A 21,832-nucleotide genomic window follows, 5' to 3' on the forward strand; every position below is an offset into this window, starting at 1 on the left:
GCCTTTTTCACACGTACTTTCATTAAACCTGAATATAGAAGGATATATCTGTCTAGGCTGGAGACACGTGAAACAAGTCTGACGTGCCCCTTCAAGTCTACCTGAGAGGAAGCTGACTCAGGATTGGTGACCTCTCACGGGCACAAATAACGGGCAAGCCCTATGAAAAGCACAGCATGAGTCTTGGTCCCACCTTTAAAAAGGAGGGTGACCTCTGGGATCTGGCAGCAGGATCTTTGGGAGATAAGAAAATATACTGCCTGCGATCGTGAAGTTTCAAGTCAGTCAAGAAAAGCAATCTCATGCACTGCACAAGCTCTTTCCCATGAGGCACCTCTCCTGCACTCTGTTTATGCAAATGAGCAAGCAGAGAGCTCAGGAATAAAACACCAAACTCATGTCCCCCAAAAAAGCAGCAGACAATTGCTGGATATTCCCCAACTTGTAATGCTTTTCTTTTAAACAAATGATAAACAGCCTCACCTGTGGCAAGGCTTAAAAAAATTGAATAAACTCTTAAATGTTCCTCTCCACGGAAATCTTTAGTAAAAGGCGAAAGATTTTTTCGTTTTGAAGAGAAACCAGAGTAAGTGACAATATAGCTCTCTAGGGTAAGTGGCGGCACATCAAAGACCCTGTCATTGCGAGGGTGAGGACCTGAAAGGTATTTTCAGGCTCTAAGAAAGAGGGCGAGAACCAGGCCGGTGGGCAAAACAGGCCAACATTTCAAAGTCTCTGCTCAAGGTACAAAAAGGTGGACTGTTCACATGTGTATGTCTGGGAATATGCAAATTTCTTTTGTACTCACCTCAGCTCATTAGGAGTTGTCGGGGCTGCTGGGGAAGGGGAACAGGAAATGTGAATCAGGCTTTTAGTTAAGTGGCACTGTAGGCCTTTTGTCCCCTAGCCATTTTACGCTTTCAACACCATCTCTCCAATCGATATGCTCAGAGCCACCACTGTGCTCTACACATAGCCATGCACCGTATGTGCCTTTTTCACACGTACTTTCATTAAACCTGAATATAGAAGGATATATCTGTCTAGGCTGGAGACACATGAAACAAGTCTGACGTGCCCCTTCAAGTCTACCTGAGAGGAAGCTGACTCAGGATTGGTGACCTCTCACGGGCACAAATAACGGGCAAGCCCTATGAAAAGCACAGCATGAGTCTTGGGCCCACCTTTAAAAAGGAGGGTGACCTCTGGGATCTGGCAGCAGGATCTTTGGGAGATAAGAAAATATACTGCCTGCAATCGTGAAGTTTCAAGTCAGTCAAGAAAAGCAATCTCATGCACTGCACAAGCTCTTTCCCATGAGGCACCTCTCCTGCACTCTGTTTATGCAAATGAGCAAGCAGAGAGCTCAGGAATAAAACACCAAACTCATGTCCCCCAAAAAAGCAGCAGACAATTGCTGGATATTCCCCAACTTGTAATGCTTTTCTTTTAAACAAATGATAAACAGCCTCACCTGTGGCAAGGATTAAAAAAATTGAATAAACTCTTAAATGTTCCTCTCCACGGAAATCTTTAGTAAAAGGCGAAAGATTTTTTCGTTTTGAAGAGAAACCAGAGTAAGTGACAATATAGCTCTCTAGGGTAAGTGGCGGCACATCAAAGACCCTGTCATTGCGAGGGTGAGGACCTGAAAGGTATTTTCAGGCTCTAAGAAAGAGGGCGAGAACCAGGCCGGTGGGCAAAACAGGCCAACATTTCAAAGTCTCTGCTCAAGGTACAAAAAGGTGGACTGTTCACATGTGTATGTCTGGGAATATGCAAATTTCTTTTGTACTCACCTCAGCTCATTAGGAGTTGTCGGGGCTGCTGGGGAAGGGGAACAGGAAATGTGAATCAGGCTTTTAGTTAAGTGGCACTGTAGGCCTTTTGTCCCCTAGCCATTTTACGCTTTCAACACCATCTCTCCAATCGATATGCTCAGAGCCACCACTGTGCTCTACACATAGCCATGCACCGTATGTGCCTTTTTCACACGTACTTTCATTAAACCTGAATATAGAAGGATATATCTGTCTAGGCTGGAGACACATGAAACAAGTCTGACGTGCCCCTTCAAGTCTACCTGAGAGGAAGCTGACTCAGGATTGGTGACCTCTCACGGGCACAAATAACGGGCAAGCCCTATGAAAAGCACAGCATGAGTCTTGGTCCCACCTTTAAAAAGGAGGGTGACCTCTGGGATCTGGCAGCAGGATCTTTGGGAGATAAGAAAATATACTGCCTGCAATCGTGAAGTTTCAAGTCAGTCAAGAAAAGCAATCTCATGCACTGCACAAGCTCTTTCCCATGAGGCACCTCTCCTGCACTCTGTTTATGCAAATGAGCAAGCAGAGAGCTCAGGAATAAAACACCAAACTCATGTCCCCCAAAAAAGCAGCAGACAATTGCTGGATATTCCCCAACTTGTAATGCTTTTCTTTTAAACAAATGATAAACAGCCTCACCTGTGGCAAGGATTAAAAAAATTGAATAAACTCTTAAATGTTCCTCTCCACGGAAATCTTTAGTAAAAGGCGAAAGATTTTTTCGTTTTGAAGAGAAACCAGAGTAAGTGACAATATAGCTCTCTAGGGTAAGTGGCGGCACATCAAAGACCCTGTCATTGCGAGGGTGAGGACCTGAAAGGTATTTTCAGGCTCTAAGAAAGAGGGCGAGAACCAGGCCGGTGGGCAAAACAGGCCAACATTTCAAAGTCTCTGCTCAAGGTACAAAAAGGTGGACTGTTCACATGTTTATGTCTGGGAATATGCAAATTTCTTTTGTACTCACCTCAGCTCATTAGGAGTTGTCGGGGCTGCTGGGGAAGGGGAACAGGAAATGTGAATCAGGCTTTTAGTTAAGTGGCACTGTAGGCCTTTTGTCCCCTAGCCATTTTACGCTTTCAACACGCTCTACACATAGCCATGCACCGTATGTGCCTTTTTCACACGTACTTTCATTAAACCTGAATATAGAAGGATATATCTGTCTAGGCTGGAGACACGTGAAACAAGTCTGACGTGCCCCTTCAAGTCTACCTGAGAGGAAGCTGACTCAGGATTGGTGACCTCTCACGGGCACAAATAACGGGCAAGCCCTATGAAAAGCACAGCATGAGTCTTGGTCCCACCTTTAAAAAGGAGGGTGACCTCTGGGATCTGGCAGCAGGATCTTTGGGAGATAAGAAAATATACTGCCTGCGATCGTGAAGTTTCAAGTCAGTCAAGAAAAGCAATCTCATGCACTGCACAAGCTCTTTCCCATGAGGCACCTCTCCTGCACTCTGTTTATGCAAATGAGCAAGCAGAGAGCTCAGGAATAAAACACCAAACTCATGTCCCCCAAAAAAGCAGCAGACAATTGCTGGATATTCCCCAACTTGTAATGCTTTTCTTTTAAACAAATGATAAACAGCCTCACCTGTGGCAAGGCTTAAAAAAATTGAATAAACTCTTAAATGTTCCTCTCCACGGAAATCTTTAGTAAAAGGCGAAAGATTTTTTCGTTTTGAAGAGAAACCAGAGTAAGTGACAATATAGCTCTCTAGGGTAAGTGGCGGCACATCAAAGACCCTGTCATTGCGAGGGTGAGGACCTGAAAGGTATTTTCAGGCTCTAAGAAAGAGGGCGAGAACCAGGCCGGTGGGCAAAACAGGCCAACATTTCAAAGTCTCTGCTCAAGGTACAAAAAGGTGGACTGTTCACATGTGTATGTCTGGGAATATGCAAATTTCTTTTGTACTCACCTCAGCTCATTAGGAGTTGTCGGGGCTGCTGGGGAAGGGGAACAGGAAATGTGAATCAGGCTTTTAGTTAAGTGGCACTGTAGGCCTTTTGTCCCCTAGCCATTTTACGCTTTCAACACCATCTCTCCAATCGATATGCTCAGAGCCACCACTGTGCTCTACACATAGCCATGCACCGTATGTGCCTTTTTCACACGTACTTTCATTAAACCTGAATATAGAAGGATATATCTGTCTAGGCTGGAGACACATGAAACAAGTCTGACGTGCCCCTTCAAGTCTACCTGAGAGGAAGCTGACTCAGGATTGGTGACCTCTCACGGGCACAAATAACGGGCAAGCCCTATGAAAAGCACAGCATGAGTCTTGGGCCCACCTTTAAAAAGGAGGGTGACCTCTGGGATCTGGCAGCAGGATCTTTGGGAGATAAGAAAATATACTGCCTGCAATCGTGAAGTTTCAAGTCAGTCAAGAAAAGCAATCTCATGCACTGCACAAGCTCTTTCCCATGAGGCACCTCTCCTGCACTCTGTTTATGCAAATGAGCAAGCAGAGAGCTCAGGAATAAAACACCAAACTCATGTCCCCCAAAAAAGCAGCAGACAATTGCTGGATATTCCCCAACTTGTAATGCTTTTCTTTTAAACAAATGATAAACAGCCTCACCTGTGGCAAGGATTAAAAAAATTGAATAAACTCTTAAATGTTCCTCTCCACGGAAATCTTTAGTAAAAGGCGAAAGATTTTTTCGTTTTGAAGAGAAACCAGAGTAAGTGACAATATAGCTCTCTAGGGTAAGTGGCGGCACATCAAAGACCCTGTCATTGCGAGGGTGAGGACCTGAAAGGTATTTTCAGGCTCTAAGAAAGAGGGCGAGAACCAGGCCGGTGGGCAAAACAGGCCAACATTTCAAAGTCTCTGCTCAAGGTACAAAAAGGTGGACTGTTCACATGTGTATGTCTGGGAATATGCAAATTTCTTTTGTACTCACCTCAGCTCATTAGGAGTTGTCGGGGCTGCTGGGGAAGGGGAACAGGAAATGTGAATCAGGCTTTTAGTTAAGTGGCACTGTAGGCCTTTTGTCCCCTAGCCATTTTACGCTTTCAACACCATCTCTCCAATCGATATGCTCAGAGCCACCACTGTGCTCTACACATAGCCATGCACCGTATGTGCCTTTTTCACACGTACTTTCATTAAACCTGAATATAGAAGGATATATCTGTCTAGGCTGGAGACACATGAAACAAGTCTGACGTGCCCCTTCAAGTCTACCTGAGAGGAAGCTGACTCAGGATTGGTGACCTCTCACGGGCACAAATAACGGGCAAGCCCTATGAAAAGCACAGCATGAGTCTTGGTCCCACCTTTAAAAAGGAGGGTGACCTCTGGGATCTGGCAGCAGGATCTTTGGGAGATAAGAAAATATACTGCCTGCAATCGTGAAGTTTCAAGTCAGTCAAGAAAAGCAATCTCATGCACTGCACAAGCTCTTTCCCATGAGGCACCTCTCCTGCACTCTGTTTATGCAAATGAGCAAGCAGAGAGCTCAGGAATAAAACACCAAACTCATGTCCCCCAAAAAAGCAGCAGACAATTGCTGGATATTCCCCAACTTGTAATGCTTTTCTTTTAAACAAATGATAAACAGCCTCACCTGTGGCAAGGATTAAAAAAATTGAATAAACTCTTAAATGTTCCTCTCCACGGAAATCTTTAGTAAAAGGCGAAAGATTTTTTCGTTTTGAAGAGAAACCAGAGTAAGTGACAATATAGCTCTCTAGGGTAAGTGGCGGCACATCAAAGACCCTGTCATTGCGAGGGTGAGGACCTGAAAGGTATTTTCAGGCTCTAAGAAAGAGGGCGAGAACCAGGCCGGTGGGCAAAACAGGCCAACATTTCAAAGTCTCTGCTCAAGGTACAAAAAGGTGGACTGTTCACATGTGTATGTCTGGGAATATGCAAATTTCTTTTGTACTCACCTCAGCTCATTAGGAGTTGTCGGGGCTGCTGGGGAAGGGGAACAGGAAATGTGAATCAGGCTTTTAGTTAAGTGGCACTGTAGGCCTTTTGTCCCCTAGCCATTTTACGCTTTCAACACCATCCCTCCAATCGATATGCTCAGAGCCACCACTGTGCTCTACACATAGCCATGCACCGTATGTGCCTTTTTCACACGTACTTTCATTAAACCTGAATATAGAAGGATATATCTGTCTAGGCTGGAGACACGTGAAACAAGTCTGACGTGCCCCTTCAAGTCTACCTGAGAGGAAGCTGACTCAGGATTGGCGACCTCTCAGGGCACCTCTAACAGGCACAAATAACGGGCAAGCCCTATGAAAAGCACAGCATGAGTCTTGGTCCCACCTTTAAAAAGGAGGGTGACCTCTGGGATCTGGCAGCAGGATCTTTGGGAGATAAGAAAATATACTGCCTGCGATCGTGAAGTTTCAAGTCAGTCAAGAAAAGCAATCTCATGCACTGCACAAGCTCTTTCCCATGAGGCACCTCTCCTGCACTCTGTTTATGCAAATGAGCAAGCAGAGAGCTCAGGAATAAAACACCAAACTCATGTCCCCCAAAAAAGCAGCAGACAATTGCTGGATATTCCCCAACTTGTAATGCTTTTCTTTTAAACAAATGATAAACAGCCTCACCTGTGGCAAGGCTTAAAAAAATTGAATAAACTCTTAAATGTTCCTCTCCACGGAAATCTTTAGTAAAAGGCGAAAGATTTTTTCGTTTTGAAGAGAAACCAGAGTAAGTGACAATATAGCTCTCTAGGGTAAGTGGCGGCACATCAAAGACCCTGTCATTGCGAGGGTGAGGACCTGAAAGGTATTTTCAGGCTCTAAGAAAGAGGGCGAGAACCAGGCCGGTGGGCAAAACAGGCCAACATTTCAAAGTCTCTGCTCAAGGTACAAAAAGGTGGACTGTTCACATGTGTATGTCTGGGAATATGCAAATTTCTTTTGTACTCACCTCAGCTCATTAGGAGTTGTCGGGGCTGCTGGGGAAGGGGAACAGGAAATGTGAATCAGGCTTTTAGTTAAGTGGCACTGTAGGCCTTTTGTCCCCTAGCCATTTTACGCTTTCAACACGCTCTACACATAGCCATGCACCGTATGTGCCTTTTTCACACGTACTTTCATTAAACCTGAATATAGAAGGATATATCTGTCTAGGCTGGAGACACGTGAAACAAGTCTGACGTGCCCCTTCAAGTCTACCTGAGAGGAAGCTGACTCAGGATTGGTGACCTCTCAGGACACCTCTAAACGGACACAAATAACGGGCAAGCCCTATGAAAAGCACAGCATGAGTCTTGGTCCCACCTTTAAAAAGGAGGGTGACCTCTGGGATCTGGCAGCAGGATCTTTGGGAGATAAGAAAATATACTGCCTGCAATCGTGAAGTTTCAAGTCAGTCAAGAAAAGCAATCTCATGCACTGCACAAGCTCTTTCCCATGAGGCACCTCTCCTGCACTCTGTTTATGCAAATGAGCAAGCAGAGAGCTCAGGAATAAAACACCAAACTCATGTCCCCCAAAAAAGCAGCAGACAATTGCTGGATATTCCCCAACTTGTAATGCTTTTCTTTTAAACAAATGATAAACAGCCTCACCTGTGGCAAGGCTTAAAAAAATTGAATAAACTCTTAAATGTTCCTCTCCACGGAAATCTTTAGTAAAAGGCGAAAGATTTTTTCGTTTTGAAGAGAAACCAGAGTAAGTGACAATATAGCTCTCTAGGGTAAGTGGCGGCACATCAAAGACCCTGTCATTGCGAGGGTGAGGACCTGAAAGGTATTTTCAGGCTCTAAGAAAGAGGGCGAGAACCAGGCCGGTGGGCAAAACAGGCCAACATTTCAAAGTCTCTGCTCAAGGTACAAAAAGGTGGACTGTTCACATGTGTATGTCTGGGAATATGCAAATTTCTTTTGTACTCACCTCAGCTCATTAGGAGTTGTCGGGGCTGCTGGGGAAGGGGAACAGGAAATGTGAATCAGGCTTTTAGTTAAGTGGCACTGTAGGCCTTTTGTCCCCTAGCCATTTTACGCTTTCAACACCATCTCTCCAATCGATATGCTCAGAGCCACCACTGTGCTCTACACATAGCCATGCACCGTATGTGCCTTTTTCACACGTACTTTCATTAAACCTGAATATAGAAGGATATATCTGTCTAGGCTGGAGACACATGAAACAAGTCTGACGTGCCCCTTCAAGTCTACCTGAGAGGAAGCTGACTCAGGATTGGTGACCTCTCACGGGCACAAATAAGGGGCAAGCCCTATGAAAAGCACAGCATGAGTCTTGGTCCCACCTTTAAAAAGGAGGGTGACCTCTGGGATCTGGCAGCAGGATCTTTGGGAGATAAGAAAATATACTGCCTGCGATCGTGAAGTTTGAAGTCAGTCAAGAAAAGCAATCTCATGCACTGCACAAGCTCTTTCCCATGAGGCACCTCTCCTGCACTCTGTTTATGCAAATGAGCAAGCAGAGAGCTCAGGAATAAAACACCAAACTCATGTCCCCCAAAAAAGCAGCAGACAATTGCTGGATATTCCCCAACTTCTAATACTTTTCTTTTAAACAAATGATAAACAGCCTCACCTGTGGCAAGGCTTAAAAAAATTGAATAAACTCTTAAATGTTCCTCGCCACGGAAATCTTTAGTAAAAGGCGAAAGATTTTTTCGTTTTGAAGAGAAACCAGAATAAGTGACAATATAGCTCTCTAGGGTAAGTGGCGCCACATCAAAGACCCTGTCATTGCGAGGGTGAGGACCTGAAAGGTATTTTCAGGCTCTAAGAAAGAGGGCGAGAACCAGGCCGGTGGGCAAAACAGGCCAACATTTCAGAGTCTCTGCTCAAGGTACAAAAAGGTGGACTGTTCACATGTGTATATCTGGGAATATGCAAATTTCTTTTGTACTCACCTCAGCTCATTAGGAGTTGTCGGGGCTGCTGGGGAAGGGGAACAGGAAATGTGAATCAGGCTTTTAGTTAAGTGGCACTGTAGGCCTTTTGTCCCCTAGCCATTTTACGCTTTCAACACCATCCCTCCAATCGATATGCTCAGAGCCACCACTGTGCTCTACACATAGCCATGCACCGTATGTGCCTTTTTCACACGTACTTTCATTAAACCTGAATATAGAAGGATATATCTGTCTAGGCTGGAGACACGTGAAACAAGTCTGACGTGCCCCTTCAAGTCTACCTGAGAGGAAGCTGACTCAGGATTGGCGACCTCTCAGGGCACCTCTAAACGGACACAAATAACGGGCAAGCCCTATGAAAAGCACAGCATGAGTCTTGGTCCCACCTTTAAAAAGGAGGGTGACCTCTGGGATCTGGCAGCAGGATCTTTGGGAGATAAGAAAATATACTGCCTGCGATCGTGAAGTTTCAAGTCAGTCAAGAAAAGCAATCTCATGCACTGCACAAGCTCTTTCCCATGAGGCACCTCTCCTGCACTCTGTTTATGCAAATGAGCAAGCAGAGAGCTCAGGAATAAAACACCAAACTCATGTCCCCCAAAAAAGCAGCAGACAATTGCTGGATATTCCCCAACTTGTAATGCTTTTCTTTTAAACAAATGATAAACAGCCTCACCTGTGGCAAGGCTTAAAAAAATTGAATAAACTCTTAAATGTTCCTCTCCACGGAAATCTTTAGTAAAAGGCGAAAGATTTTTTCGTTTTGAAGAGAAACCAGAGTAAGTGACAATATAGCTCTCTAGGGTAAGTGGCGGCACATCAAAGACCCTGTCATTGCGAGGGTGAGGACCTGAAAGGTATTTTCAGGCTCTAAGAAAGAGGGCGAGAACCAGGCCGGTGGGCAAAACAGGCCAACATTTCAAAGTCTCTGCTCAAGGTACAAAAAGGTGGACTGTTCACATGTGTATGTCTGGGAATATGCAAATTTCTTTTGTACTCACCTCAGCTCATTAGGAGTTGTCGGGGCTGCTGGGGAAGGGGAACAGGAAATGTGAATCAGGCTTTTAGTTAAGTGGCACTGTAGGCCTTTTGTCCCCTAGCCATTTTACGCTTTCAACACCATCTCTCCAATCGATATGCTCAGAGCCACCACTGTGCTCTACACATAGCCATGCACCGTATGTGCCTTTTTCACACGTACTTTCATTAAACCTGAATATAGAAGGATATATCTGTCTAGGCTGGAGACACATGAAACAAGTCTGACGTGCCCCTTCAAGTCTACCTGAGAGGAAGCTGACTCAGGATTGGTGACCTCTCACGGGCACAAATAAGGGGCAAGCCCTATGAAAAGCACAGCATGAGTCTTGGTCCCACCTTTAAAAAGGAGGGTGACCTCTGGGATCTGGCAGCAGGATCTTTGGGAGATAAGAAAATATACTGCCTGCGATCGTGAAGTTTGAAGTCAGTCAAGAAAAGCAATCTCATGCACTGCACAAGCTCTTTCCCATGAGGCACCTCTCCTGCACTCTGTTTATGCAAATGAGCAAGCAGAGAGCTCAGGAATAAAACACCAAACTCATGTCCCCCAAAAAAGCAGCAGACAATTGCTGGATATTCCCCAACTTCTAATACTTTTCTTTTAAACAAATGATAAACAGCCTCACCTGTGGCAAGGCTTAAAAAAATTGAATAAACTCTTAAATGTTCCTCGCCACGGAAATCTTTAGTAAAAGGCGAAAGATTTTTTCGTTTTGAAGAGAAACCAGAATAAGTGACAATATAGCTCTCTAGGGTAAGTGGCGCCACATCAAAGACCCTGTCATTGCGAGGGTGAGGACCTGAAAGGTATTTTCAGGCTCTAAGAAAGAGGGCGAGAACCAGGCCGGTGGGCAAAACAGGCCAACATTTCAGAGTCTCTGCTCAAGGTACAAAAAGGTGGACTGTTCACATGTGTATATCTGGGAATATGCAAATTTCTTTTGTACTCACCTCAGCTCATTAGGAGTTGTCGGGGCTGCTGGGGAAGGGGAACAGGAAATGTGAATCAGGCTTTTAGTTAAGTGGCACTGTAGGCCTTTTGTCCCCTAGCCATTTTACGCTTTCAACACCATCCCTCCAATCGATATGCTCAGAGCCACCACTGTGCTCTACACATAGCCATGCACCGTATGTGCCTTTTTCACACGTACTTTCATTAAACCTGAATATAGAAGGATATATCTGTCTAGGCTGGAGACACGTGAAACAAGTCTGACGTGCCCCTTCAAGTCTACCTGAGAGGAAGCTGACTCAGGATTGGCGACCTCTCAGGGCACCTCTAAACGGACACAAATAACGGGCAAGCCCTATGAAAAGCACAGCATGAGTCTTGGTCCCACCTTTAAAAAGGAGGGTGACCTCTGGGATCTGGCAGCAGGATCTTTGGGAGATAAGAAAATATACTGCCTGCGATCGTGAAGTTTCAAGTCAGTCAAGAAAAGCAATCTCATGCACTGCACAAGCTCTTTCCCATGAGGCACCTCTCCTGCACTCTGTTTATGCAAATGAGCAAGCAGAGAGCTCAGGAATAAAACACCAAACTCATGTCCCCCAAAAAAGCAGCAGACAATTGCTGGATATTCCCCAACTTGTAATGCTTTTCTTTTAAACAAATGATAAACAGCCTCACCTGTGGCAAGGCTTAAAAAAATTGAATAAACTCTTAAATGTTCCTCTCCACGGAAATCTTTAGTAAAAGGCGAAAGATTTTTTCGTTTTGAAGAGAAACCAGAGTAAGTGACAATATAGCTCTCTAGGGTAAGTGGCGGCACATCAAAGACCCTGTCATTGCGAGGGTGAGGACCTGAAAGGTATTTTCAGGCTCTAAGAAAGAGGGCGAGAACCAGGCCGGTGGGCAAAACAGGCCAACATTTCAAAGTCTCTGCTCAAGGTACAAAAAGGTGGACTGTTCACATGTGTATGTCTGGGAATATGCAAATTTCTTTTGTACTCACCTCAGCTCATTAGGAGTTGTCGGGGCTGCTGGGGAAGGGGAACAGGAAATGTGAAACAGGCTTTTAGTTAAGTGGCACTGTAGGCCTTTTGTCCCCTAGCCATTTTACACTTTCAACACGCTCTACACATAGCCATGCACCGTATGTGCCTTTTTCACACGTACTTTCATTAAACCTGAATATAGAAGGATATATCTGTCTAGGCTGGAGACACGTGAAACAAGTCTGACGTGCCCCTTCAAGTCTACCTGAGAGGAAGCTGACTCAGGATTGGCGACCTCTCAGGGCACCTCTAACGGGCACAAATAACGGGCAAGCCCTATGAAAAGCACAGCATGAGTCTTGGTCCCACCTTTAAAAAGGAGGGTGACCTCTGGGGTCTGGCAGCAGGATCTTTGGGAGATAAAAAAATATACTGCCTGCGATCGTGAAGTTTCAAGTCAGTCAAGAAAAGCAATCTCATGCACTGCACAAGCTCTTTCCCATGAGGCACCTCTCCTGCACTCTGTTTATGCAAATGAGCAAGCAGAGAGCTCAGGAATAAAACACCAAACTCATGTCCCTCAAAAAAGCAGCAGACAATTGCTGGATATTCCCCAACTTGTAATGCTTTTCTTTTAAACAAATGATAAACAACCTCACCTGTGGCAAGGCTTAAAAAAATTGAATAAACTCTTAAATGTTCCTCTCCACGGAAATCTTTAGTAAAAGGCGAAAGATTTTTTCGTTTTGAAGAGAAACCAGAGTAAGTGACAATATAGCTCTCTAGGGTAAGTGGCGGCACATCAAAGACCCTGTCATTGCGAGGGTGAGGACCTGAAAGGTATTTTCAGGCTCTAAGAAAGAGGGCGAGAACCAGGCCGGTGGGCAAAACAGGCCAACATTTCAAAGTCTCTGCTCAAGGTACAAAAAGGTGGACTGTTCACATGTGTATGTCTGGGAATATGCAAATTTCTTTTGTACTCACCTCAGCTCATTAGGAGTTGTCGGGGCTGCTGGGGAAGGGGAACAGGAAATGTGAATCAGGCTTTTAGTTAAGTGGCACTGTAGGCCTTTTGTCCCCTAGCCATTTTACGCTTTCAACACCATCTCTCCAATCGATATGCTCAGAGCCACCACTGTGCTCTACACATAGCCATGCACCGTATGTGCCTTTTTCACACGTACTTTCATTAAACCTGAATATAGAAGGATATATCTGTCTAGGCTGGAGACACATGAAACAAGTCTGACGTGCCCCTTCAAGTCTACCTGAGAGGAAGCTGACTCAGGATTGGTGACCTCTCACGGGCACAAATAACGGGCAAGCCCTATGAAAAGCACAGCATGAGTCTTGGTCCCACCTTTAAAAAGGAGGGTGACCTCTGGGATCTGGCAGCAGGATCTTTGGGAGATAAGAAAATATACTGCCTGCAATCGTGAAGTTTCAAGTCAGTCAAGAAAAGCAATCTCATGCACTGCACAAGCTCTTTCCCATGAGGCACCTCTCCTGCACTCTGTTTATGCAAATGAGCAAGCAGAGAGCTCAGGAATAAAACACCAAACTCATGTCCCCCAAAAAAGCAGCAGACAATTGCTGGATATTCCCCAACTTGTAATGCTTTTCTTTTAAACAAATGATAAACAGCCTCACCTGTGGCAAGGCTTAAAAAAATTGAATAAACTCTTAAATGTTCCTCTCCACGGAAATCTTTAGTAAAAGGCGAAAGATTTTTTCGTTTTGAAGAGAAACCAGAGTAAGTGACAATATAGCTCTCTAGGGTAAGTGGCGGCACATCAAAGACCCTGTCATTGCGAGGGTGAGGACCTGAAAGGTATTTTCAGGCTCTAAGAAAGAGGGCGAGAACCAGGCCGGTGGGCAAAACAGGCCAACATTTCAAAGTCTCTGCTCAAGGTACAAAAAGGTGGACTGTTCACATGTGTATGTCTGGGAATATGCAAATTTCTTTTGTACTCACCTCAGCTCATTAGGAGTTGTCGGGGCTGCTGGGGAAGGGGAACAGGAAATGTGAATCAGGCTTTTAGTTAAGTGGCACTGTAGGCCTTTTGTCCCCTAGCCATTTTACGCTTTCAACACGCTCTACACATAGCCATGCACCGTATGTGCCTTTTTCACACGTACTTTCATTAAACCTGAATATAGAAGGATATATCTGTCTAGGCTGGAGACACGTGAAACAAGTCTGACGTGCCCCTTCAAGTCTACCTGAGAGGAAGCTGACTCAGGATTGGTGACCTCTCACGGGCACAAATAACGGGCAAGCCCTATGAAAAGCACAGCATGAGTCTTGGTCCCACCTTTAAAAAGGAGGGTGACCTCTGGGATCTGGCAGCAGGATCTTTGGGAGATAAGAAAATATACTGCCTGCGATCGTGAAGTTTCAAGTCAGTCAAGAAAAGCAATCTCATGCACTGCACAAGCTCTTTCCCATGAGGCACCTCTCCTGCACTCTGTTTATGCAAATGAGCAAGCAGAGAGCTCAGGAATAAAACACCAAACTCATGTCCCCCAAAAAAGCAGCAGACAATTGCTGGATATTCCCCAACTTGTAATGCTTTTCTTTTAAACAAATGATAAACAGCCTCACCTGTGGCAAGGCTTAAAAAAATTGAATAAACTCTTAAATGTTCCTCTCCACGGAAATCTTTAGTAAAAGGCGAAAGATTTTTTCGTTTTGAAGAGAAACCAGAGTAAGTGACAATATAGCTCTCTAGGGTAAGTGGCGGCACATCAAAGACCCTGTCATTGCGAGGGTGAGGACCTGAAAGGTATTTTCAGGCTCTAAGAAAGAGGGCGAGAACCAGGCCGGTGGGCAAAACAGGCCAACATTTCAAAGTCTCTGCTCAAGGTACAAAAAGGTGGACTGTTCACATGTGTATGTCTGGGAATATGCAAATTTCTTTTGTACTCACCTCAGCTCATTAGGAGTTGTCGGGGCTGCTGGGGAAGGGGAACAGGAAATGTGAATCAGGCTTTTAGTTAAGTGGCACTGTAGGCCTTTTGTCCCCTAGCCATTTTACGCTTTCAACACCATCTCTCCAATCGATATGCTCAGAGCCACCACTGTGCTCTACACATAGCCATGCACCGTATGTGCCTTTTTCACACGTACTTTCATTAAACCTGAATATAGAAGGATATATCTGTCTAGGCTGGAGACACATGAAACAAGTCTGACGTGCCCCTTCAAGTCTACCTGAGAGGAAGCTGACTCAGGATTGGTGACCTCTCACGGGCACAAATAACGGGCAAGCCCTATGAAAAGCACAGCATGAGTCTTGGTCCCACCTTTAAAAAGGAGGGTGACCTCTGGGATCTGGCAGCAGGATCTTTGGGAGATGAGAAAATATACTGCCTGCAATCGTGAAGTTTCAAGTCAGTCAAGAAAAGCAATCTCATGCACTGCACAAGCTCTTTCCCATGAGGCACCTCTCCTGCACTCTGTTTATGCAAATGAGCAAGCAGAGAGCTCAGGAATAAAACACCAAACTCATGTCCCCCAAAAAAGCAGCAGACAATTGCTGGATATTCCCCAACTTGTAATGCTTTTCTTTTAAACAAATGATAAACAGCCTCACCTGTGGCAAGGATTAAAAAAATTGAATAAACTCTTAAATGTTCCTCTCCACGGAAATCTTTAGTAAAAGGCGAAAGATTTTTTCGTTTTGAAGAGAAACCAGAGTAAGTGACAATATAGCTCTCTAGGGTAAGTGGCGGCACATCAAAGACCCTGTCATTGCGAGGGTGAGGACCTGAAAGGTATTTTCAGGCTCTAAGAAAGAGGGCGAGAACCAGGCCGGTGGGCAAAACAGGCCAACATTTCAAAGTCTCTGCTCAAGGTACAAAAAGGTGGACTGTTCACATGTGTATGTCTGGGAATATGCAAATTTCTTTTGTACTCACCTCAGCTCATTAGGAGTTGTCGGGGCTGCTGGGGAAGGGGAACAGGAAATGTGAATCAGGCTTTTAGTTAAGTGGCACTGTAGGCCTTTTGTCCCCTAGCCATTTTACGCTTTCAACACCATCCCTCCAATCGATATGCTCAGAGCCACCACTGTGCTCTACACATAGCCATGCACCGTATGTGCCTTTTTCACACGTACTTTCATTAAACCTGAATATAGAAGGATATATCTGTCTAGGCTGGAGACACGTGAAACAAGTCTGACGTGCCCCTTCAAGTCTACCTGAGAGGAAGCTGACTCAGGATTGGCGACCTCTCAGGGCACCTCTAACAGGCACAAATAACGGGCAAGCCCTATGAAAAGCACAGCATGAGTCTTGGTCCCACCTTTAAAAAGGAGGGTGACCTCTGGGATCTGGCAGCAGGATCTTTGGGAGATAAGAAAATATACTGCCTGCGATCGTGAAGTTTCAAGTCAGTCAAGAAAAGCAATCTCATGCACTGCACAAGCTCTTTCCCATGAGGCACCTCTCCTGCACTCTGTTTATGCAAATGAGCAAGCAGAGAGCTCAGGAATAAAACACCAAACTCATGTCCCCCAAAAAAGCAGCAGACAATTGCTGGATATTCCCCAACTTGTAATGCTTTTCTTTTAAACAAATGATAAACAGCCTCACCTGTGGCAAGGCTTAAAAAAATTGAATAAACTCTTAAATGTTCCTCTCCACGGAAATCTTTAGTAAAAGGCGAAAGATTTTTTCGTTTTGAAGAGAAACCAGAGTAAGTGACAATATAGCTCTCTAGGGTAAGTGGCGGCACATCAAAGACCCTGTCATTGCGAGGGTGAGGACCTGAAAGGTATTTTCAGGCTCTAAGAAAGAGGGCGAGAACCAGGCCGGTGGGCAAAACAGGCCAACATTTCAAAGTCTCTGCTCAAGGTACAAAAAGGTGGACTGTTCACATGTGTATGTCTGGGAATATGCAAATTTCTTTTGTACTCACCTCAGCTCATTAGGAGTTGTCGGGGCTGCTGGGGAAGGGGAACAGGAAATGTGAATCAGGCTTTTAGTTAAGTGGCACTGTAGGCCTTTTGTCCCCTAGCCATTTTACGCTTTCAACACGCTCTACACATAGCCATGCACCGTATGTGCCTTTTTCACACGTACTTTCATTAAACCTGAATATAGAAGGATATATCTGTCTAGGCTGGAGACACATGAAACAAGTCTGACGTGCCCCTTCAAGTCTACCTGAGAGGAAGCTGACTCAGGATTGGTGACCTCTCACGGGCACAAATAAGGGGCAAGCCCTATGAAAAGCACAGCATGAGTCTTGGTCCCACCTTTAAAAAGGAGGGTGACCTCTGGGATCTGGCAGCAGGATCTTTGGGAGATAAGAAAATATACTGCCTGCGATCGTGAAGTTTGAAGTCAGTCAAGAAAAGCAATCTCATGCACTGCACAAGCTCTTTCCCATGAGGCACCTCTCCTGCACTCTGTTTATGCAAATGAGCAAGCAGAGAGCTCAGGAATAAAACACCAAACTCATGTCCCCCAAAAAAGCAGCAGACAATTGCTGGATATTCCCCAACTTCTAATACTTTTCTTTTAAACAAATGATAAACAGCCTCACCTGTGGCAAGGCTTAAAAAAATTGAATAAACTCTTAAATGTTCCTCGCCACGGAAATCTTTAGTAAAAGGCGAAAGATTTTTTCGTTTTGAAGAGAAACCAGAATAAGTGACAATATAGCTCTCTAGGGTAAGTGGCGCCACATCAAAGACCCTGTCATTGCGAGGGTGAGGACCTGAAAGGTATTTTCAGGCTCTAAGAAAGAGGGCGAGAACCAGGCCGGTGGGCAAAACAGGCCAACATTTCAGAGTCTCTGCTCAAGGTACAAAAAGGTGGACTGTTCACATGTGTATATCTGGGAATATGCAAATTTCTTTTGTACTCACCTCAGCTCATTAGGAGTTGTCGGGGCTGCTGGGGAAGGGGAACAGGAAATGTGAATCAGGCTTTTAGTTAAGTGGCACTGTAGGCCTTTTGTCCCCTAGCCATTTTACGCTTTCAACACCATCCCTCCAATCGATAGGCTCAGAGCCACCACTGTGCTCTACACATAGCCATGCACCGTATGTGCCTTTTTCACACGTACTTTCATTAAACCTGAATATAGAAGGATATATCTGTCTAGGCTGGAGACACGTGAAACAAGTCTGACGTGCCCCTTCAAGTCTACCTGAGAGGAAGCTGACTCAGGATTGGCGACCTCTCAGGGCACCTCTAAACGGGCACAAATAACGGGCAAGCCCTATGAAAAGCACAGCATGAGTCTTGGTCCCACCTTTAAAAAGGAGGGTGACCTCTGGGATCTGGCAGCAGGATCTTTGGGAGATAAGAAAATATACTGCCTGCGATCGTGAAGTTTCAAGTCAGTCAAGAAAAGCAATCTCATGCACTGCACAAGCTCTTTCCCATGAGGCACCTCTCCTGCACTCTGTTTATGCAAATGAGCAAGCAGAGAGCTCAGGAATAAAACACCAAACTCATGTCCCTCAAAAAAGCAGCAGACAATTGCTGGATATTCCCCAACTTGTAATGCTTTTCTTTTAAACAAATGATAAACAGCCTCACCTGTGGCAAGGCTTAAAAAAATTGAATAAACTCTTAAATGTTCCTTTCCACGGAAATCTTTAGTAAAAGGCGAAAAACTTTTTCGTTTTGAAGAGAAACCAGAGTAAGTGACAATATAGCTCTCTAGGGTAAGTGGCGGCACATCAAAGACCCTGTCATTGCGAGGGTGAGGACCTGAAAGGTATTTTCAGGCTCTAAGAAAGAGGGCGAGAACCAGGCCGGTGGGCAAAACAGGCCAACATTTCAAAGTCTCTGCTCAAGGTACAAAAAGGTGGACTGTTCACATGTGTATGTCTGGGAATATGCAAATTTCTTTTGTACTCACCTCAGCTCATTAGGAGTTGTCGGGGCTGCTGGGGAAGGGGAACAGGAAATGTGAATCAGGCTTTTAGTTAAGTGGCACTGTAGGCCTTTTGTCCCCTAGCCATTTTACGCTTTCAACACCATCTCTCCAATCGATATGCTCAGAGCCACCACTGTGCTCTACACATAGCCATGCACCGTATGTGCCTTTTTCACACGTACTTTCATTAAACCTGAATATAGAAGGATATATCTGTCTAGGCTGGAGACACATGAAACAAGTCTGACGTGCCCCTTCAAGTCTACCTGAGAGGAAGCTGACTCAGGATTGGTGACCTCTCACGGGCACAAATAAGGGGCAAGCCCTATGAAAAGCACAGCATGAGTCTTGGTCCCACCTTTAAAAAGGAGGGTGACCTCTGGGATCTGGCAGCAGGATCTTTGGGAGATAAGAAAATATACTGCCTGCGATCGTGAAGTTTGAAGTCAGTCAAGAAAAGCAATCTCATGCACTGCACAAGCTCTTTCCCATGAGGCACCTCTCCTGCACTCTGTTTATGCAAATGAGCAAGCAGAGAGCTCAGGAATAAAACACCAAACTCATGTCCCCCAAAAAAGCAGCAGACAATTGCTGGATATTCCCCAACTTCTAATACTTTTCTTTTAAACAAATGATAAACAGCCTCACCTGTGGCAAGGCTTAAAAAAATTGAATAAACTCTTAAATGTTCCTCGCCACGGAAATCTTTAGTAAAAGGCGAAAGATTTTTTCGTTTTGAAGAGAAACCAGAATAAGTGACAATATAGCTCTCTAGGGTAAGTGGCGCCACATCAAAGACCCTGTCATTGCGAGGGTGAGGACCTGAAAGGTATTTTCAGGCTCTAAGAAAGAGGGCGAGAACCAGGCCGGTGGGCAAAACAGGCCAACATTTCAGAGTCTCTGCTCAAGGTACAAAAAGGTGGACTGTTCACATGTGTATATCTGGGAATATGCAAATTTCTTTTGTACTCACCTCAGCTCATTAGGAGTTGTCGGGGCTGCTGGGGAAGGGGAACAGGAAATGTGAATCAGGCTTTTAGTTAAGTGGCACTGTAGGCCTTTTGTCCCCTAGCCATTTTACGCTTTCAACACCATCCCTCCAATCGATATGCTCAGAGCCACCACTGTGCTCTACACATAGCCATGCACCGTATGTGCCTTTTTCACACGTACTTTCATTAAACCTGAATATAGAAGGATATATCTGTCTAGGCTGGAGACACGTGAAACAAGTCTGACGTGCCCCTTCAAGTCTACCTGAGAGGAAGCTGACTCAGGATTGGCGACCTCTCAGGGCACCTCTAAACGGACACAAATAACGGGCAAGCCCTATGAAAAGCACAGCATGAGTCTTGGTCCCACCTTTAAAAAGGAGGGTGACCTCTGGGATCTGGCAGCAGGATCTTTGGGAGATAAGAAAATATACTGCCTGCGATCGTGAAGTTTCAAGTCAGTCAAGAAAAGCAATCTCATGCACTGCACAAGCTCTTTCCCATGAGGCACCTCTCCTGCACTCTGTTTATGCAAATGAGCAAGCAGAGAGCTCAGGAATAAAACACCAAACTCATGTCCCCCAAAAAAGCAGCAGACAATTGCTGGATATTCCCCAACTTGTAATGCTTTTCTTTTAAACAAATGATAAACAGCCTCACCTGTGGCAAGGCTTAAAAAAATTGAATAAACTCTTAAATGTTCCTCTCCACGGAAATCTTTAGTAAAAGGCGAAAGATTTTTTCGTTTTGAAGAGAAACCAGAGTAAGTGACAATATAGCTCTCTAGGGTAAGTGGCGGCACATCAAAGACCCTGTCATTGCGAGGGTGAGGACCTGAAAGGTATTTTCAGGCTCTAAGAAAGAGGGCGAGAACCAGGCCGGTGGGCAAAACAGGCCAACATTTCAAAGTCTCTGCTCAAGGTACAAAAAGGTGGACTGTTCACATGTGTATGTCTGGGAATATGCAAATTTCTTTTGTACTCACCTCAGCTCATTAGGAGTTGTCGGGGCTGCTGGGGAAGGGGAACAGGAAATGTGAATCAGGCTTTTAGTTAAGTGGCACTGTAGGCCTTTTGTCCCCTAGCCATTTTACGCTTTCAACACCATCTCTCCAATCGATATGCTCAGAGCCACCACTGTGCTCTACACATAGCCATGCACCGTATGTGCCTTTTTCACACGTACTTTCATTAAACCTGAATATAGAAGGATATATCTGTCTAGGCTGGAGACACATGAAACAAGTCTGACGTGCCCCTTCAAGTCTACCTGAGAGGAAGCTGACTCAGGATTGGTGACCTCTCACGGGCACAAATAAGGGGCAAGCCCTATGAAAAGCACAGCATGAGTCTTGGTCCCACCTTTAAAAAGGAGGGTGACCTCTGGGATCTGGCAGCAGGATCTTTGGGAGATAAGAAAATATACTGCCTGCGATCGTGAAGTTTGAAGTCAGTCAAGAAAAGCAATCTCATGCACTGCACAAGCTCTTTCCCATGAGGCACCTCTCCTGCACTCTGTTTATGCAAATGAGCAAGCAGAGAGCTCAGGAATAAAACACCAAACTCATGTCCCCCAAAAAAGCAGCAGACAATTGCTGGATATTCCCCAACTTCTAATACTTTTCTTTTAAACAAATGATAAACAGCCTCACCTGTGGCAAGGCTTAAAAAAATTGAATAAACTCTTAAATGTTCCTCGCCACGGAAATCTTTAGTAAAAGGCGAAAGATTTTTTCGTTTTGAAGAGAAACCAGAATAAGTGACAATATAGCTCTCTAGGGTAAGTGGCGCCACATCAAAGACCCTGTCATTGCGAGGGTGAGGACCTGAAAGGTATTTTCAGGCTCTAAGAAAGAGGGCGAGAACCAGGCCGGTGGGCAAAACAGGCCAACATTTCAGAGTCTCTGCTCAAGGTACAAAAAGGTGGACTGTTCACATGTGTATATCTGGGAATATGCAAATTTCTTTTGTACTCACCTCAGCTCATTAGGAGTTGTCGGGGCTGCTGGGGAAGGGGAACAGGAAATGTGAATCAGGCTTTTAGTTAAGTGGCACTGTAGGCCTTTTGTCCCCTAGCCATTTTACGCTTTCAACACCATCCCTCCAATCGATATGCTCAGAGCCACCACTGTGCTCTACACATAGCCATGCACCGTATGTGCCTTTTTCACACGTACTTTCATTAAACCTGAATATAGAAGGATATATCTGTCTAGGCTGGAGACACGTGAAACAAGTCTGACGTGCCCCTTCAAGTCTACCTGAGAGG

At 45.0% G+C, this 21,832-nt stretch overlaps 22 non-coding genes across 22 annotated transcripts; all 22 read right to left on the reverse strand.

Annotated features, from left to right (window-relative positions):
- Window positions 1-475: 475 nt before the first annotated feature.
- LOC146773742 (U5 spliceosomal RNA) lies at window positions 476-590 on the reverse strand. Its single transcript, XR_014975110.1, has one exon. It is a non-coding gene; the product is annotated as a U5 spliceosomal RNA (small nuclear RNA).
- An 876-nt stretch (window positions 591-1,466) lies between these two features.
- Window positions 1,467-1,581, reverse strand: LOC146773743 (U5 spliceosomal RNA). The gene has a single exon (XR_014973974.1). It is a non-coding gene; the product is annotated as a U5 spliceosomal RNA (small nuclear RNA).
- An 876-nt stretch (window positions 1,582-2,457) lies between these two features.
- Window positions 2,458-2,572, reverse strand: LOC146773744 (U5 spliceosomal RNA). The gene has a single exon (XR_014973975.1). It is a non-coding gene; the product is annotated as a U5 spliceosomal RNA (small nuclear RNA).
- An 840-nt stretch (window positions 2,573-3,412) lies between these two features.
- On the reverse strand, window positions 3,413-3,527 carry LOC146773745 (U5 spliceosomal RNA). The gene has a single exon (XR_014975111.1). It is a non-coding gene; the product is annotated as a U5 spliceosomal RNA (small nuclear RNA).
- An 876-nt stretch (window positions 3,528-4,403) lies between these two features.
- Window positions 4,404-4,518, reverse strand: LOC146773746 (U5 spliceosomal RNA). Its single transcript, XR_014973976.1, has one exon. It is a non-coding gene; the product is annotated as a U5 spliceosomal RNA (small nuclear RNA).
- Window positions 4,519-5,394: 876 nt separating this feature from the next.
- LOC146773747 (U5 spliceosomal RNA) lies at window positions 5,395-5,509 on the reverse strand. The gene has a single exon (XR_014973977.1). It is a non-coding gene; the product is annotated as a U5 spliceosomal RNA (small nuclear RNA).
- An 888-nt stretch (window positions 5,510-6,397) lies between these two features.
- On the reverse strand, window positions 6,398-6,512 carry LOC146773748 (U5 spliceosomal RNA). Its single transcript, XR_014975112.1, has one exon. It is a non-coding gene; the product is annotated as a U5 spliceosomal RNA (small nuclear RNA).
- An 853-nt stretch (window positions 6,513-7,365) lies between these two features.
- On the reverse strand, window positions 7,366-7,480 carry LOC146773749 (U5 spliceosomal RNA). The gene has a single exon (XR_014975113.1). It is a non-coding gene; the product is annotated as a U5 spliceosomal RNA (small nuclear RNA).
- An 876-nt stretch (window positions 7,481-8,356) lies between these two features.
- Window positions 8,357-8,471, reverse strand: LOC146773750 (U5 spliceosomal RNA). The gene has a single exon (XR_014974598.1). It is a non-coding gene; the product is annotated as a U5 spliceosomal RNA (small nuclear RNA).
- Window positions 8,472-9,360: 889 nt separating this feature from the next.
- On the reverse strand, window positions 9,361-9,475 carry LOC146773751 (U5 spliceosomal RNA). Its single transcript, XR_014975114.1, has one exon. It is a non-coding gene; the product is annotated as a U5 spliceosomal RNA (small nuclear RNA).
- Window positions 9,476-10,351: 876 nt separating this feature from the next.
- Window positions 10,352-10,466, reverse strand: LOC146773752 (U5 spliceosomal RNA). Its single transcript, XR_014974599.1, has one exon. It is a non-coding gene; the product is annotated as a U5 spliceosomal RNA (small nuclear RNA).
- Window positions 10,467-11,355: 889 nt separating this feature from the next.
- On the reverse strand, window positions 11,356-11,470 carry LOC146773753 (U5 spliceosomal RNA). Its single transcript, XR_014975115.1, has one exon. It is a non-coding gene; the product is annotated as a U5 spliceosomal RNA (small nuclear RNA).
- Window positions 11,471-12,322: 852 nt separating this feature from the next.
- LOC146773754 (U5 spliceosomal RNA) lies at window positions 12,323-12,437 on the reverse strand. Its single transcript, XR_014973757.1, has one exon. It is a non-coding gene; the product is annotated as a U5 spliceosomal RNA (small nuclear RNA).
- Window positions 12,438-13,313: 876 nt separating this feature from the next.
- On the reverse strand, window positions 13,314-13,428 carry LOC146773755 (U5 spliceosomal RNA). The gene has a single exon (XR_014975116.1). It is a non-coding gene; the product is annotated as a U5 spliceosomal RNA (small nuclear RNA).
- Window positions 13,429-14,268: 840 nt separating this feature from the next.
- On the reverse strand, window positions 14,269-14,383 carry LOC146773756 (U5 spliceosomal RNA). Its single transcript, XR_014975117.1, has one exon. It is a non-coding gene; the product is annotated as a U5 spliceosomal RNA (small nuclear RNA).
- Window positions 14,384-15,259: 876 nt separating this feature from the next.
- Window positions 15,260-15,374, reverse strand: LOC146773757 (U5 spliceosomal RNA). The gene has a single exon (XR_014973978.1). It is a non-coding gene; the product is annotated as a U5 spliceosomal RNA (small nuclear RNA).
- An 888-nt stretch (window positions 15,375-16,262) lies between these two features.
- LOC146773758 (U5 spliceosomal RNA) lies at window positions 16,263-16,377 on the reverse strand. Its single transcript, XR_014975118.1, has one exon. It is a non-coding gene; the product is annotated as a U5 spliceosomal RNA (small nuclear RNA).
- An 840-nt stretch (window positions 16,378-17,217) lies between these two features.
- On the reverse strand, window positions 17,218-17,332 carry LOC146773759 (U5 spliceosomal RNA). The gene has a single exon (XR_014974600.1). It is a non-coding gene; the product is annotated as a U5 spliceosomal RNA (small nuclear RNA).
- Window positions 17,333-18,221: 889 nt separating this feature from the next.
- LOC146773760 (U5 spliceosomal RNA) lies at window positions 18,222-18,336 on the reverse strand. The gene has a single exon (XR_014974737.1). It is a non-coding gene; the product is annotated as a U5 spliceosomal RNA (small nuclear RNA).
- Window positions 18,337-19,212: 876 nt separating this feature from the next.
- Window positions 19,213-19,327, reverse strand: LOC146773761 (U5 spliceosomal RNA). Its single transcript, XR_014974602.1, has one exon. It is a non-coding gene; the product is annotated as a U5 spliceosomal RNA (small nuclear RNA).
- Window positions 19,328-20,216: 889 nt separating this feature from the next.
- On the reverse strand, window positions 20,217-20,331 carry LOC146773762 (U5 spliceosomal RNA). The gene has a single exon (XR_014975119.1). It is a non-coding gene; the product is annotated as a U5 spliceosomal RNA (small nuclear RNA).
- Window positions 20,332-21,207: 876 nt separating this feature from the next.
- LOC146773763 (U5 spliceosomal RNA) lies at window positions 21,208-21,322 on the reverse strand. Its single transcript, XR_014974603.1, has one exon. It is a non-coding gene; the product is annotated as a U5 spliceosomal RNA (small nuclear RNA).
- Window positions 21,323-21,832: the final 510 nt, after the last annotated feature.

The sequence above is a fragment of the Triturus cristatus genome, chromosome 12 (genome assembly GCF_964204655.1).
Source record: "Triturus cristatus chromosome 12, aTriCri1.1, whole genome shotgun sequence".
Taxonomy (NCBI): Eukaryota; Metazoa; Chordata; class Amphibia; order Caudata; family Salamandridae; genus Triturus; species Triturus cristatus.